This window comes from Musca domestica, unplaced genomic scaffold, assembly GCF_030504385.1.
Source record: "Musca domestica strain aabys unplaced genomic scaffold, Musca_domestica.polishedcontigs.V.1.1 1, whole genome shotgun sequence".
In the NCBI taxonomy this organism is placed as follows: domain Eukaryota; kingdom Metazoa; phylum Arthropoda; class Insecta; order Diptera; family Muscidae; genus Musca; species Musca domestica.
The window spans coordinates 46316046-46333319 of record NW_026712114.1 but is presented as its reverse complement, the minus strand read 5'-3'; the positions used below and the strand labels follow the sequence as shown (position 1 = coordinate 46333319).

Below are 17274 nucleotides of genomic sequence, written 5' to 3'. Positions count from 1 at the left end.
AAGTTTCAATACTCTCTGAAATTTCAAATTACAGTTGGGGCTATATCAAAAGTGGACATATATATGGAATATTTGTACGTGAGTTTAAATATTCAAATAGGGCCCGAAACATCAAAACAAAGCTGATTTGATTGAAATTGTTACCAAAAACTGAGATATACAGAAAATCAGGAGAAACCGTTACATGGGACTATAACTAAATTCGAACCAGTATGACCTATTTTGAATAGCAAATATCTTAAGAATGCTACATACGTATAAGTCAAACTTCTTAAATTCATAATGAAAATTTTTACCTTTATCTTGATTCCAACAGCCGGACAAACGAACGGATATCGTTAAATCGATTTCTGGCATTTAAAAAAAATATATACTTTTAAGAGAAGCTTAGACGAATGTATTAAGAGTTCTAAATTCATCTAATTTCCTTAATATAATTTTATTATCACCACAGACAACTTTGCTTGACACAGATGTTAAAGGTGGACAAATAATATTCATTGCTTTAAGAACGAAACAATTACTTGCTTACTTAGAATTATTTCTTCAAAATCAATGATTTGAATTCGCAAAAATAAGGAAAAGTTTACCTAAAGTAGACAGTTTTAATTTCAGAGGTAAATAAATCAATGAATATAAAATCATTTCCAATGGCATGAAATTATTTGAAATACTTTTTTATAGTATTTAGAATAAACAACGCTGTTATGTGAAATGGATAAACAATTGAGAAGAAGAAGACGAAGGAAAATCCACTCAACATCTTATCTAAACAAACCAACCCACCTTAAAGCAGCGTTTCAATAATACAAAAAAAAACGGTTTTATTTTTTAATTTTCAATTATGCAAATATTGGCAAAATGTAACAGTAAACATTTGCATATTTTAAAATACAGAAAAAAAAAACAAAGGCCAGAAGAAAGAATTTTTTGCAGACTTTACATTAAAATGCGTATCAAATGTTCATTCGCAGGGATAAATAGGACATAAAAAACTTACCTTTTTTGTAAATCACTCTATTAGCGTTAAGGGCCCGAGTCTTGGTCTTGGCGAATTTCGCTGCAGCTTGAGATGGTGGGTCAGGTTGTTGTTTCTGTTTAAGGACGGCTGTGCTTATTTTTTGTTTCTTTATTTGTATTTTATATCACAGTGAGACACTTAGTGAAAAGTGAGTGAATAACAACAACATAACTGTCACTTTTTTTCGTAACGTAGTAAATCTCACAAATTGCGTGAATGATTGTCCATTGGGCTAAACAGCAATCCTTGTTGGGGAGATTTCACTGGCTTTCGTTTTATTTCTGGGTATTTTGTCGTTTTGATATTTAGTTTGCGCACACTTCTAATGCCCGGCGTTGGCATAAAACAAAAAGATGAAGGCTCACGATAAATGCACTCACACCGAGCTACATATATACATACATACACTTCGACACTGTAGCGGCAATATTCACCAGAACAGATTAGATTTAAAACTTAACAATTTACATTAATTCCCGAGTATTCAACACAACAAACGTTTAGAACTTTGTTAACGGATGGTTGGTCGGTCGGTCGGTCGTTTTGCTAGTTGGTTGGGCTCCCGTCATCGAGATTATTTAGATAGGAGACGAAGACGCGCGCGCTTTTCAACATTTAGCATAAAGTGTATTTATTCATCAACGTCATTTTATTCGCAACACAAAAACTCATTTACATTTAAGTACAATTTGTAAATGGCTTAAAAATTTGTACGGACGACCGTTTTACAGATGAGCGAGCATAATTGTCTGGACCGAAAAAACAACAACAACTACTAAACTGGGCGGACGCCCTCCGAAACGAAAACAAGCAGAAGAATACCAAAAGCAATTGTTGCTATAATGCCCGTTGTTGTTATTTTGACCTATTGGAGATTTTAGCCAGCTGTAGATTTATTGAAGATTCTGTTTCATCGTCGTGGTCTGGTCTTCTTCAAATTAATGAATTAATTGGCATTTGAAAATGATAATTTGTATGTATGTTTATATTTGCATAATTTGTTTGGTTAATTTTGTTTTCTTTATTTCTCTTTTTTTGGTTTTGCTCCTCTTTAAATTCACTGTTTGCTTGCCTGCTAGCTGCCTGGCTTTGATGTTTTCTGGTATTTTTTGTTTCTGGTTAAAAATACCATGCATTAATTAGCCCAAAAGCAATTTCATAAAAATCTTATCTATTTTAATGAATTTGATATGTGATTCGTGTTTGCGATAATAATTTTTTGACAGCTCGAATCGATTTGGCGAGAAAAAATTCCTTGTTATTTTTTACGTTTGCTCTTTGATGATTTATATTCTGTTTTTTCGTTTTCGTTTTTGTTATTTTTGTTTTGCTTGCGGATATGTTTACAGGTTCAAAGGAATAGATTTTTTTGTTTTAATTTTATTTTTGAAAATGATTTGATTTGCTCTTCGATATGTTTTGCTATGATTACTTTTCTTTGAATTGTGTTTCGTTGTGAAGGTGTTCAATGTAATTTTCATAGATTCAGTACAGCTGAGTAAATTATCTGGAAATAGAAAATAGAAAGTAAAGCGGGATTATAATAAATGACAATTTAAATGTCAACAGATTCTTAGAAGCTAAATTAAATATTAAAGAATTAAGAATTTAACCATTTCTAATAACAACTAAAAAAGCAGCTAAGTTCGGCCAGACCGAACTTTCAATACCCTCCAACATTTGGAGGGAACTTAAAAATTTTCAAAAACAAAATCGGAAAATTAGCTCTTAATTGAAAACCGTTATATGGGGACTAAACGAAGACGTGGACCTGCTTACGATTTTTATACCCTACACCACAAGGTGGTCAGGGTATTATGTCTTTGTGCATTTGTTTGTAACAGGCAAAAGGAAACGAGATAGACCCATAGTTCATTTTGATGATCTGCATAGAATCACTTTCTGAGTTGATTTATGCATGTCAGTCTGTCCGTACGTCCGTCCGTCTGTCCATGTATTTTTGTGAACAAAATGCAGGTCGCATTTATTATCCGATTGAGATGAAATTTTCCAAACAACATTTTTTGGCCCAAGGACGAACCCTATTGAAATTGGAGATAATCGGTAAAAATTTAGATATAGCTCCCATATATATCTTCGTCCGATTTGCCTTTTATTGTGCACCAAACGTGTAATATCAGCCCGAATAGTATGGAATTTTGCACATGCAACCAAATTAGGCCTAAAAATAAGCATGCCAAATTTGATGGAAATCGGTTTAGATATAGCTATAGCTCCCGTATTTATTGTTCATCCGATTTGATATTTTTGTCCTCCACAGCCGTAATATGCACTCCGTAACAACGATATTTAGGGAAATATATCAAATGCAGCTCAGAAATACCTTTGCTAAATTTTATCGAGATCGGTTCAGATTTGGATATAGCTCCCATATATAACTTCGTCCGATTTACATTTTATTGTGCACCAAACGTCTAATATTTGTCCAAATGGGATGGAATTTGGCACATACGACCGAATTGAGTCTAGAAGGTAGTATGCCAAATTTGGTGAAGATCGGTTCAGATATAGCTATAGCTCCCATATATATTGTTCATCCGATTTGTTATATTTGTTACCCACAGCCGTAATACGCACTCCTTAACAACGATATTCAGGGAAATATATCAAATACAGCTCAGAAATATCTTTGCCAAATTTTATCGAGATCGGTTCAGATTTAGATATAGCTCCCATATATATCTTTATCCGATTTCAAATTATTTTTGCACCAAATGGGCAATACAAGTCCGAATTTCAAAGATACAAATGCTTCGGCATATTTAGTCCTTTGAACTTTAAATAATAATTATAATCATAGCGTGTATGATTAAATTCTCCTCTTTGCTCTACTAAATTGGCAAAGTAGTGTAGGGTATCATAAAGTCAGCCCCGCCCGAGTTAAGACTTTCTTTACTGGTTTTTCTTTAGAGATGGTATTCAAAGTCCAGTTCCAGTTTTGATTTTTTCCTGCCCAATTTTATTTGTCGAGCAAATAAACCCTTGCGGTATGCAGTCTAAAAATAATTTGACATTGGGCCAACAAAATACAAAAGATAATTTGTTATTTTTCATCTAGAAATTCTTAGCATATTTCTTTCAGTTTATATCACACTGAATAGATCCAAAAATAATTACAGGAAAAAGTCGTGTGGAATGAACCACCGTCGTAACTAGAACTATTTCGGGGGAAGGGCTAACCTACATAAACTGAGATTTTCCTTAGACCCCCTCAGGCAAGGAAGGAAGTATGAAGTATGGCAATAGATCTAAAAATAGAAGAGACATGTATCGGCGTTTTGAAAGTTCAAATACCAAACAAATACCCCAATATTTTTTGAAAATTTCGAGTGGAGATTCCTTAAAATCAGCGTATTTTAAATATAAAGTGTTTTTGGCAAAGTTATAATTATAATTAACTATTTACGGGCTACACCAAAACGTCGACCTATATTTAAAGTTTTTTTCAATCAGTTTTCTACGCAACAAGGAATTAAAATACAAAAGTTGGCCTAAACTAAATGGAAAATATGACTAAAATTAAAAATCTTCAAATCGGGGCTTTACCTTATATAGTGACCATACATAAAAGTGGAAAAGACCCGTTTTTTTTAACAAATTCCTTTTAAAATAATCTAAAGCTCCCCACTCATTTTCAGATCTTTATATTAAATTTAGGGACATATTCCCATAATATTTGGGTTCCCTTCTATATTACCAAGGCCCTGTAGAGGCATTAAAAAGGTTACCCGAAACTATTTTGGAGTTTTAACGCATAAACTAAGTACAATCAAATCCACTTGATATTTTCCACAATCCATACAGGCAATTGGACAGTGAAATTAAAGAAAGTTGAACGAGAACTCGGATAAAGTGCTACATTTTTCGAAAATATATATTATTTAAACAAAAATTGGTGATTGCCTATGGTACAATTTATTTTTTAAAGAGACTCATAATGAACTTTGATCTAAAACAGTTCTTCCCTTGACACTTTCGCCAAAAAAAAAAAATAATAATTATTAAGGGATATTCTGACCAAGAAAGAAAACTTGTTAAATGGGCAGAGAAAAATGTAAACACAGAATTTTATTTATAATATTTAAATTTCGAAAATAATTTTCTGAAAAATTATTCACGGCATTCACTTTAGGCTTAAAAAAACATTAATGTTTCTTTTATGCATCAATTCAAAAAAAAAAAAAAAAAATAGAGAAATAGAGAAATATTGTTAAAAAATTGGGAAATATTTTCCTTGACAACTTGATACACATAAGTATAAATTTCTTGACGACTAATAATGAAATTTGATGAAAAATATTTTTGTTTTTAACGCAATTCTTCTAAAATTATGTTTTATATGAAGGTTGATTTAAAACTAAAAATGTGTTTTTTATAAGTTTTTGGAGTTTAGATAAGATATAGACTTTTGATGGACTCTGGGACCTTTACAAAAATTTTATGAAAACCAATCTTGTAGAATATTTTGGCTTGCTACGATTCCGGTCACAGGGAAATTGTAGAAGTAGAGAACGAACATTATTAGGAATGATTTCTTAAGAAGTCCAATTATTCTCTTATATTATGATGGAGGATTCATTCATTTTAGTCAATAAAATCTCTACCTCAGTATAGTGGCATGGGTATCATATGATGCCGACTTTAGCTAATTTTTTATTTCCACGTTTTGAATTTGAATGGATACAGTTTTTTTTTTTTATATGGATTTTTTCTCGCAATTATTTCTTACAGTTCCGAAATGGTCCTCTGATGATTTTTTCGAAATACTACAGAATAAAGTAATACATCCTTCATTTGACGGAGTCTGAAACAATGACTATCAGGTTGCTTTAACTTCGATATGATCGATAGTCATATCGGAGGAGCTTAGACTGAAGCTTAAAATTTTAATCAATTACAATAATTTATGCTATAGAATACCAAGAGATTATATGAAGTATCTGCAAACTCCGTTGAGTTATAAAAACGAGATTAAGAAGAAAAATTCGAATAATGTGCATTACATAGGATCAAATTTACCGCCTAAACTGTAATATTTATGTGCTTCTATTCTAAGACAATGATTTAGAAAAGTAAATTCAATATATAAATTCTCAATAAATTATAATTTTTAATATATACGAATAACATCATCAACTGATTTCAAACCTTCTCCCCACAATATTTCCTTCCAATAATCTATAATAACAACAATATAAATGCTTAAATTTTAAGCAAATATTTTGGAGATTGTTATCTTATTAACTTCTTTCAACATACAAGGAAATTAACTTAGCAATAATCCTTAAATCAAACAACAACAACAACCACACTAACAACATTATTATGTATTAAACTTGACTGAAGAAGAATTTTCTTATGGGCATTTGGAAAATTTATGATATTTCTTTCATGTATGTTTGAAAAATAATTGAAGTAATTTTTCATTTAAAGTTCATTTTGTAGCTTAAGGTAATACAAAATATTACGGCAAACATTTAAAGGATTGAATGTTTGGAATTCTTCTTATTCTTCTGTTTCTAATTGTGCTCGCTCATGCACATATATAGGATATATTTTCAAGTAATTTATTATTTAACAAAAGAAGGATGTGTGTATTTCATATTTTTCCAAGAACGAAATCAATGATAATGAAATATGGCATAGTCGAAAGATAACTGAAAATGATAAATTCATAAGCTAATGCTTTTCTTTTATTTGGATAATGTTAAGTTTTCGTTTGGAATTTTTGGGATACCTCGGGAGAGGGATACATTTTTTCTCTGTGATTTATTAAAACCTGAATAAGTCCATTTTTAAATGAATGATAAAGGAAAAACAAATTTCGATTCATAAGTAGAAATAATGCGAAATAATCAATATTCCGAATATAGGGAGGTACCATTATATGGGGGCTATATATACTTTGGGGGGCTATATATATTTTTTTGGTTGGGTCTAAGATGTATATTTCGAGGTGTTACAAACGGAATGATGAACCTAATATACCCTCCATTCTATGGTGAAAGGTATAAAAATATTGGGATATTTGAAATTTCCGAGAAATATAATTACTCATAATTTTGGCACGTTATGAGGGAGGTACCAAAAGAAATGGACCTATATATCCTGACTGCACACCAGATCTTGCGTTAATAACAATTGTGAAATTTGAAGTCAATCGGTCTCTTATTTCTCAATTTATAAGAGTTATAATTATTCCAAATTATGACCCTTTGTGGGGAATATGCTTGATGGAGTGGACCGATATTGTCCGAATAATCCTTTCTCGTTCTGTGAGGAAAATTATTTTCTTTGAAAATTTTGCGCATTTGTGGGAGGGTAAGAGATGGAGTGGTCCTATGTTGCCCATCTCCGAACTTGATCTATGTTTGACAATAATTTAACGATATACCAAGTTTGGTCCAAATCGAATAATCTCTTCGAGAGTTACCAACCAGGCAGACGGACGGACAACTCTAAAACGTTATTACGCCGTACCAAATGATGTATGCCACTCATTGAGCAAAAATCAATTTTCTTATCCATTTATTGGTACATAAGCCTCATATAAATCTACATTACATCACACTTTTGGGTATCGATGAGAGAATTATTTTTACGAAAATACAGGGTGAGATGAAAAAACTGCAACCCACTTCAGACTGCAGTCGTTTCTAAGCAACTCGTCCGACAGCTGTTAAAATTATTTCAGTGACAGCTCATTATATTGTTTACAGGCGTGTAGCCGGTCGTCAAGGAAGTGGACTAAAGAAAACAGCAACATCAACAGAAATGGTTCGAAAAGTAAAGAAGCGAAACCCGTGTCGCAGTGGCCGAAAAATTTTATAGCATTATTTTTCACAGTATTTGAAGCTGCATCTTGGTATGCATTCACCATGAGATCATATTTGGTATAAGTTTCTATTCATAGAAGCAGTAGAAGTAGCAATCAAACATGATATCATATTTATAAATATTTTCATTGTAACTAAAACCACATTATAATTGACAGAATCACATTCCACTCTAAACGTTTCTCATTTATCATACGAAAAAATGCAATAAAAGTCTCGCAAATAATTATCATTGTTTATGAGTTTAACCCACACACCCCCGGTCACTTCTAATGAGTTTTCCAAAATTTTATTAATGTCAGATTATTTGTTTATTTTTCACACTTTTTTAAATTCAACACAAAAGTATAATAAAAATTTTATAATTTCCTCCCGAAATAGAGAAATTGACTCAATTTCCTATACACAGTTTTGTGACCATAAGTAAGCACCCATACACCATTTCAAATCGTTATGACAATCAATATTTTTACCATGTAACAAATATGCTGTCATAAATAACAACAACAATAAAAATAAAATAACAAAAACAAAAAATTCCCAAGCCTAATAGAGACTTAAGTTTTATGTGTCACATATGATGTGTTGCGTCAACAACAACAGCAACGGCGTCACTAATAAAATCATTAAACATATCCGATCCGATGCTCCAAACTTGTCACCCCCCAAACAACGCACAACACGAAATTTGCTGACACCCGACTGCCTGACTTAGTACTTGAAGCAACAAAAATATTTGTTGGTTGTTAGACGACATGTTGTCGTTCAATGTCAACTGCATACAATTTTATGATCAATACTCGACATCAACAGCAAGAGCGGCAATGACTATTTGGTATTCAACAAATGTAATGTCATAACGTTGTGTAGTGGTAGGCTGGCTGATAGAAAAGTTTTTCTTTTCAAAAAGCAGAAACAACAACATGACCAACTTGTATTTGTTATTTGTTTTATTTTTTCTTGCTGCGCAAGATTTAGGGGAATTTTGTAATTGTTGACGAGCTTAGGGGGGCTTTCTATCGTCTGACACTGAAATTAATTTCAATAAAGTTTCTATCTCAAAGTTTTCGCATGGATTTCATTGTATTTACTTTTTTTGGAAATGCATGCACGTAAATGTTCTAAGGCCGCTTTTCTCCGCGCTATGTGTAAAAGTTCATTGAATCTTTAAGATCTATGAGAATCACAATAAATATCGTGTTTCAAAGATTATTTTTCTAGACATTCCAACAATATTTTTTTTTTGCCATTTATTGAAAAAGTAATCGTACAACTCAATTTACAAGCCACCAATGACGAAGCAGTTTTTAAATATAATTGAAGCATGATATTGCTGAATTATGCTTCATCTTATTCTTTAACGAATGAAGCTTAATTGTGAAGCCCGCAAATTATGTTTTGTAATTGTTTTGATAGTATGAGAATGATGCTATTTGTGTTTCGCGAATATCGAAATCGTGAAGAATTCCATGATTTCTTAATGTCGGAGGAGATTTGAAAGCGCTTGGAATTACTCTAACGTTCACTTTAGCTTGTTTGGAATGCTGCAAATGCTGTAGTAATGTTTTGTTAGTTTTTTTAGCCTGATTTAAAGAAGTCCTATTTTTGGGGGGTCTGGACCTCAGCGCTTAATTTTCCATTTATTTCAATATCTAACCCGCTTATTTGTAAGAAAATTTCGTTTGTAATAATTTAAGCATTCATAAGTCAGCAGCTAAATGAAATGCAGCCTAAAATTTTCGCCGTCTTACTTCTCCAATAACTACCCACCCAAGTATTTTATTAAGAATCTGATTAATTGTTAACAACATATGTTGGGATTCTTTACAGCAACCAATGAACAACGAGTTATTTATAATGGAATAGTAATCCGAATAGTCTGTTTTTGATTGATTCCTCGCAGAAAAATCATTTGCCTTCAAGAGATCTCGCCTGCTGTGTGATTATATTAAAATGACTTTGATATTATGAAGACACAATAATCAATAATGGTACCACTTTTTTCAAAATTCATAATTAAAATACTGTCACTGTATTCTTAATTTTGTAAATTTTTAAGTCACAATTGTGCAAAATATTGTAGGAGCTTACCTCGCATCTCCCAATAAATCTAAAATTGCTAAATTGTAGTGTCGCAAAGTGTAAAAGCAATGTCCAACATATGAACATATAAAAAAAATATTTGTCTTCTCATCAAATGTTGTTTATTTCCCATGGTACAATTTTCTGGAATTTACCTCGTAAAATGTAACTTAATTACAATAGATTTTCATTTCTGAGTTATGTGTAAAATTTTACAATAAAATGGTTTCAAAGTATAATTTAAGAACAACTTATAAACATATGAATGCAATAGCTTACCTACTCATATGTATCTTTTCTACACAAGTAAGTAAAACTACAATATTTTGAAAGGTCCCTTATGCCCAAATTTATTTTGGAAGATTTCTTCAGTTCAAAATTGTAAGTCAAATTGAAAAAATATGACAACAATTGAAAGAATGTAACAAAAAATATTCACTTTTTTATTGTCCTATTTTTACGCGATTTTCTTAGATATTATCCTTTTCTGGCAAGAGACCATGCCAAATTGATGAGAATTGTGAAAATCTGTTCAGTGGTTCCTGACATATAAGGACAATAACTAAGATCTATTTCTTTTAAATATATATTGTACCCATTTTGCTATATATCACATATCTTGGCTAACAGCATCACTGTAATGGCCACAAGTGACCTTTTAATGTATTTGTGATGAAAATATTCGCGGTTTAGTGAAAATTTTAGTATTTTTTGACATAAAAGTTCAAGTTCATTTTATCTGTTAAATATTGTCCGATTACCATCCAAATTGGTTAGCTTCTGCCCAGCCCTTAACTCTAACTCCATACAAATTTTCGCGTTGATTGGTCCATAATTGTCGTCTATAGAGCAACTGCAAAATCAGATTTTTTTCACTTTTTTGTTCAATTCAACCCTTAATAACCCCACCTCCATTTTCAATTTCCTAAGGTTCGGCCACAATTGCAACTTGTAGCGTGATTACAAATTAACATGGACAGACGGATGGAAGGACATAGGAAGATCCGGTGCCATTTCCCTATGTCGAAAGCCATTATTTCGAGGTGTAACATAATTTTTGGTCCAATAAAACATATAATACCCCCCAACACCTAATTTGTAGGGTATAACTACAAATGAATTTTTTTAAAGCTATTTTTGAATTTTTGTAACAATTAACTAACTATAAAAAATATTATGTGTTTTAAATTTTTATACCCTCAATTAAGGACCTTTTGTAAAATAAATATTTATCGTAGGCCGAATCCTCATCTAAGACCAACCCAAAATGTCAAATTTTGGCTGATTGGGTTGAAAATTATGCTTGTAATACAGAAAATACCGAGCTAATGTTATATGGGACCGGTCCATTTTCAATACAAATGGCTCTGGTTTTTGCAAATTTGGGTTCCTGTATTAATTTAAACAGACGGTTGGACAGGAAACTGATAATTGTTGCAACTACTAATTATTTTAATTTAAAATTAAATTTGATATTTCACAGATTTTTACACCATTTTCCAATATAATTCTGAAAATACTAATTCAATTCGGGTATTTAATTTGAAATTCATAGATTTTATTTGAAATTCAGGGAGTCTATTGAAAAAACAGATAATTAGTTTTATTAAAAAAAATCTACTTACATTCCAGAAAATACGTCAATTACAATATAAATTGTTGTAATTCAGAATATCTTAAAAAAAATTATAAATTTTAAATCCTTCAGAACCAATGAAATCTTCCAGAATCAATGATGTGCATTTTTTTAAGTTTTATTCACACCATTCTAATTAAAGCTAATCGAAATTGTATTGTATTGTATTTCAAATAAATAAAATATGTGACAAAATAAAACAAATGAAAATAAAATGAATTTTTGAATTTCAAATTTTGAATTTTTACTATTTTTTTATACCCTACAAAACTATGTGTTGGGGGTATTATAAGTTCGATTGGGCCAAAAATTATGTAAAACCACGAAATATTGGTTCCCACATAGGAAAGTATATATGGATCTTCCTATCTCGCGGAGCCTAGTCGATTTAGCTATGTATGTCCGTCCGTCCGTCTGTCCATGTTAATTTGTAATCACTCTACAGGTCACAATTATGGACCGATCTTCACGAAATTTAGAAATTTTGGAGATGATCGCATAATATTTTGGGGTTGAAATGGACCAAAAACTGAAAAAATTCCTGATTTTGCAGTTGCTCTACAGGTCGCAATTATAGACCAATCAAAGCGGAAGCATGGGGATAGAGCTTAGGGCTGGGCAGAAGCCATCCATCCATTTAGTGGGTGAAATGGGCTACAACATTTGTGCTAAATAAAAGTCAAATTTTCCATTAAACCGCGAATATTTTTATCCCGGCGAAATCACAAATAGACGAAAAGGTCAATTCTGACCGTTACGTAGATGTTGATAGTAAATATATCGGTTATATATAGCGAAATATATACAATGTGTATATACAAAAGAATGGCTGTACCGATTTTGACAAATTTTATCAATTCAGAATTCCCTCCTGACATAAAAGTATAAAATCTAATAAATCGCGGAAAAATATGCCAATAAAGATGTTAAATAGATTTTGTAGTATTTTGTGACATTTTTTTATTTTTTCATATTTTTTATCGCATGCGATTTTTTCAATTTGACTTATAATATTTTGTAATATTTTTTCAGCTTACAACACAGGTTGGGGTTATTATATACAGAATGCAAATAACGTCTGATCCTCACGAAAATGTTCACAAGGTTAGGGTTGGGCTCAGAAGGGCTAGGCCTACTGTTTTCAAAGATGCCCGCAATATATTAGGGGTTGAAATGGTCACAAATAGAAACCAAAGGACACGAAATCTCGCATAAAGTTAGAGTTTAGGACAGCGAGTACAATAGACCACTAATTTTGTGTGAAAAATTACCAGCATTAGTTACAGGCGATATCCGAAATATACAAGAGGCAAACTTCTGGCTTTTTTATGCTGATTTCGTTGACGAATATAGCCAAATATCGTATACAAGCAAATCATATAGATGAGTCTTAATTTGAAGATACAGAGGGTCTTCTTGCTTTTGGCGATGATTGCAAAATATTTAGGAGTTCAAATTAACCAAAAACAGAAATGTTTTTGCGATCACACAATTGAAGCTAATCGACACGCCTTTGAAGAGAGTTAAGGACAGGGAAGAATTCTAGCATTTTGGATGACCATTTGATTATATTTAGCTGTAAAATGGACTACAACAACTAACAGCCCGACGGAGTGCATAAATGTTGGGCAAATGTCCCTAGTCAAAATCTTAATTTCAAAAGAGAAATCTTCCAAAATGGATTTGGACATAAGGGGGCTTTTAACATATGTAGTGTTGTAGGGTATAACATATTCGGCCCCGCACGACTATAGCCTTTGCTTACTTATTTTGAATTACCATTTAAAATGGTTGGTTGGTTAAAATTAGGTAAAATATCGGTAGCGTATGAAATTTAGTGTCACATATATATAACTTCATCTGAATCCCACTTTTGGAATTTGTTTTTTGCAAAATGTCCAGTCAAGGAATTTTGTGACCGACCCGTAGAATCATTTGTACAAAATATGAGTCATAGGGTATACCCCTATTTCACGTATTTTCTTATGTTTTTGCCATACTTTTTCAAATAAATTTCCTTAAGTTTTGGTAATTTTTTTTTTCAATTATTTGTCATCTTAGCTTCTATGAGGATAGAAATTTCACAAAAAATTTTCCAATGTCAATGTTTCGGAGTAGAGTCCATATAAAGGTCACGTCTGATTTTACCTATTACGAGGATCTTGACCAGATATTCCAATCGAGGGTCTTGACCAGATTTTCCAATTTTTAGCCAAAAATGTGTGTTTGTTCTTACATGGTGCTTTTGTAAACAGTTGATACACACTTTTTTAATATATATGCTAATCATTAAGGTTTCTAACTCTCAAATTAAAACACCATAAACCGACCGGTAAGTGAACATGTTTTGACATTTTTGCAATTGGTATTTATTTCTATTTAGTCGAGTCATTATTTATAATGAAAATTGTGCCACTTATATGAGGCAGATCTCTGAATTATTACCCTTTAAAAAATATGCATTAAAGGCTAAAACTGCGGACCGGCAACGCGGGTCGAGGCAGTTGATTTTTTTATAAAAAAAACAACAATAAGAACCCTTGGATTAAGCCCGAATGCTATTGAGTAACAAAATAACTACAGTATCCCAATAAACAAAGGCCACATCTTTTTTTTTTTTTTGGTTTCCATAGATTTATTATCAATTTATTCTTTAACTGTTTATTATACCTTTGCTGGTAATATTTTTATTGACTCAATCAATATCAAATCAAAAATTTAACTCAAAACGCCTTTCCTTCATTAATTATTTATTCATTTGCCCACATACACATCCCCAAACTACTACATATACTCATATTTATTCCACACACAACTGTCACAATATTTCCTAACTTTTTTTCAACATTGCTTAACTTTTCAAAAGGACATATCTTCGCCGAACAAACATTTTTCCAATTTACGTCGGGCAATCACTCGAACCATAATCAGACCAAAGCTAAAGAGTTGTATATTAATGGTTGTTTGGTTAGATGGTTCGTTGTGGAAAAGTTGTGGTCGTTTGTAGAAAAAGGCTATGGCTATGGCCACAATGTTGCCGGTGTCGTTGTGTTATTTTTTCCCCTTCCTTTTATGTGTTTTTTAACTTCTTACTTTTTTTTTTTTGAAAAACCTATGGCTGAAATACATACATACGTATAGGATTTTGGTCGTAAATCCTAATTATCCTTCGACAGAGTTTACGAAAATAAACGATGTTGCCAAAAACAACAAAAACGAAAAAAAAACATGAAAACCACACACATAAAATGCTATGTGAAACAAGAACTTAAGCTTATAACGAAGTCAACAACATATGTAAGCCAAAAAGCGAAGTCCAATTTAATGCTTCGTAATGGAGTTTTGAGGAAAATGTAAAGGGGTCAAAGAAATAACGAACTGTTGCAAGGAAATCGGAACATTGGTTTTAACTGTGAAAATTTTGAGTTTGAAAACCGGGAATCATAGAACTCTTTATTACCTCCACAAAAAAAAGGGAATTCTACTCTTTTTTATTTACGATGAACAAGTATTTTTTTTTTAATCTAATAAGGCTATTTAGCCCAATTTAATTCTCCATGAATATGCAGTATTCAAACTCGTTCTTTTTAATCAACCACATTTAATTTTTCGATCTTGATCCATGTTGTAATACTTGTTTCTTAGAAACAAAGTCTTGAGAAACATTTGTAGGTACTATGTTTAAATTCAGAATTGTCACCTTGCTTAGTTTCTTTATTTCTTTTTGATGATGCCTCACTGTTGTGCCATTTCCTTGTTTTGTTATGGTTTCTGGTTCCTGTTGTTTGGTTTGTTGATAGATATGTTTTGGTTTTTTGACAGCTTTAATATTTCACACTACGATGTCAATGAAATTGACAAACAACACCTATGTATTTCTTTAGATTTTTATTTGACACATTTCAGATTATTTGTTACAAATTCACAAGCACACGCAGACACCTTCACTATTTGCCTTTGTTTTGCTTTTATCTCTTCTTACTTCTTTCAGAATTCACGTTTTCTGCTTTGTCGAAATGTTTTGCAAATTTTTGGAGGAAAATTATTGGCAATTCAATTATTTCTTTCTTTTTTACCGACTTTGTTTTCGCTTTGCACGAGGCTTAGAAATGTTGTTTTTGTTTCGTTAATAACTCATTTTCTTTATTTGTGTTACTCGTGTTTATGTTTCGCTCACAATCGCATACATGCTCAGACACACACACAGCGCGTTTACACGACGTTTCCGTCTCTAGGAGCCCTTGATTCAACGTTATTTTCATTCGCAATTCGTTTGATTACTTTCGTGTTATTTTTATTTTTTCTTTAAAAAAAAAGGAATCAATTGTGTGAGTGTGTTGATTCTAATATCATTAATTCATTTTTTTAATATTTAATAATATTCTTTTTAATACATTCCACACCTTCTCATACGAGACGTATTCCACCATACACAAACAACACACACAGAAGAATTTATTCCATTTACAAAATAAAAATCATAAACACGCATTCATCCGGTTCCGACGTGTTAACCGTATAGAGTTCGCGTATATACTAAAGTGCCGAATATGTTCAAAAAATTGTGTTCGTGCATTGGCTCCCCAATCAATGGATACTCTCATCTCTCTTTAATTTGAATGTTTTCGTTTGTGGGCCATTCATTGGTGTTGTTGTTTAGTTTGGTTGGTGTCTTACGGTTTTTGTGTGTTCTCATTTATGTTATGCTCGCCTCTGTCGTTGCCGTCGTTGTTGTTATTGTTGTTTTGGTGGAGTAACGTTATGTGTTGTGACTTTTGGTTAAATGCATTGGCATTTGTTTTTGTTGTTGCTAGTACTGTGAGATTACCTCAATAGAAGAGTCAATGTTAGAGGCTCCCAATAAGAATGAACACAACTCCACATTTGCTGTGTGTGCCATGCGCATGACCATCCTTGTTCTTATACTCTTTTGTATACAATTTCTCTTCTCCATAGCTTACAGACTCTCTGTTATTGTTTTGTTTACTGAGAATTTACCATAAATTTGTTTTAGGGGGAAACTTGGTTTGTTTTGCCATCATCATCCCACTCAACGACCGAGGCTGTTAAATTTACATTTTTATGTTGGGGTAGGCTGGATTTATTTAGAAAATCCCCAATTAGGGTTGTTCATTGAGAATGCATAACGGTTTTCCATTCAAAAACCAAAGAAAGAAAACTAATTTCTTAATTGCTAATGTGCCTGCCCGCCTTTTCACTTCGTTTGATCATTCTGAGGAGAAAAATTATAAAAAAGACCGCTAATCCCAAAAATTATCTTAAGAAGAAATTAACACAACCACAGGCATCATGTAGAGCAGTGGATTTCCTAAAGTCATTAAATATGTCAACGCACACATAATCCCACCATAATATTCATAAGTCGTAAAATTTCGAATTAGATGTGGCATTGAAAGAAAGCCCATAGATGGAACAATAGAAGACACATGATACCCAGTATGTACAAGTGGGTATTGTGGAGCAAAGCAATATGTAGATTTGAGGCGTCAAGTTTTAGTTAAGTTTGGTATTTCCGGGTACCGCAGAAAACAGTATTCTTAACTGTAGAAGAAACTGAAAAAATAGAAAATAGATTTTCCATTCTAGAAAAGGTGTGGCAATTATTTGTTTATGTATTATTATTTTTTTATTCCAGCCCAGACTCCAGGGGATAAATC

At 32.1% G+C, this 17274-nt stretch overlaps 1 protein-coding gene across 1 annotated transcript in view; it reads right to left on the bottom strand.

Moving 5' to 3' along the window:
* Positions 1 to 16114, bottom strand: part of LOC101898483 (uncharacterized) — a 362514-nt gene extending 346400 nt beyond the window's left edge. Inside the window, exons 1-2 of the mRNA XM_059123548.1 lie at positions 15297 to 16114; positions 1001 to 2528 (exon numbers count right to left, since the gene is read on the bottom strand). The gene's annotated coding sequence lies outside the window, so the exon portion shown is untranslated. The remainder of the gene's footprint in view (positions 1 to 1000; positions 2529 to 15296) is intronic.
* Positions 16115 to 17274: the final 1160 nt, after the last annotated feature.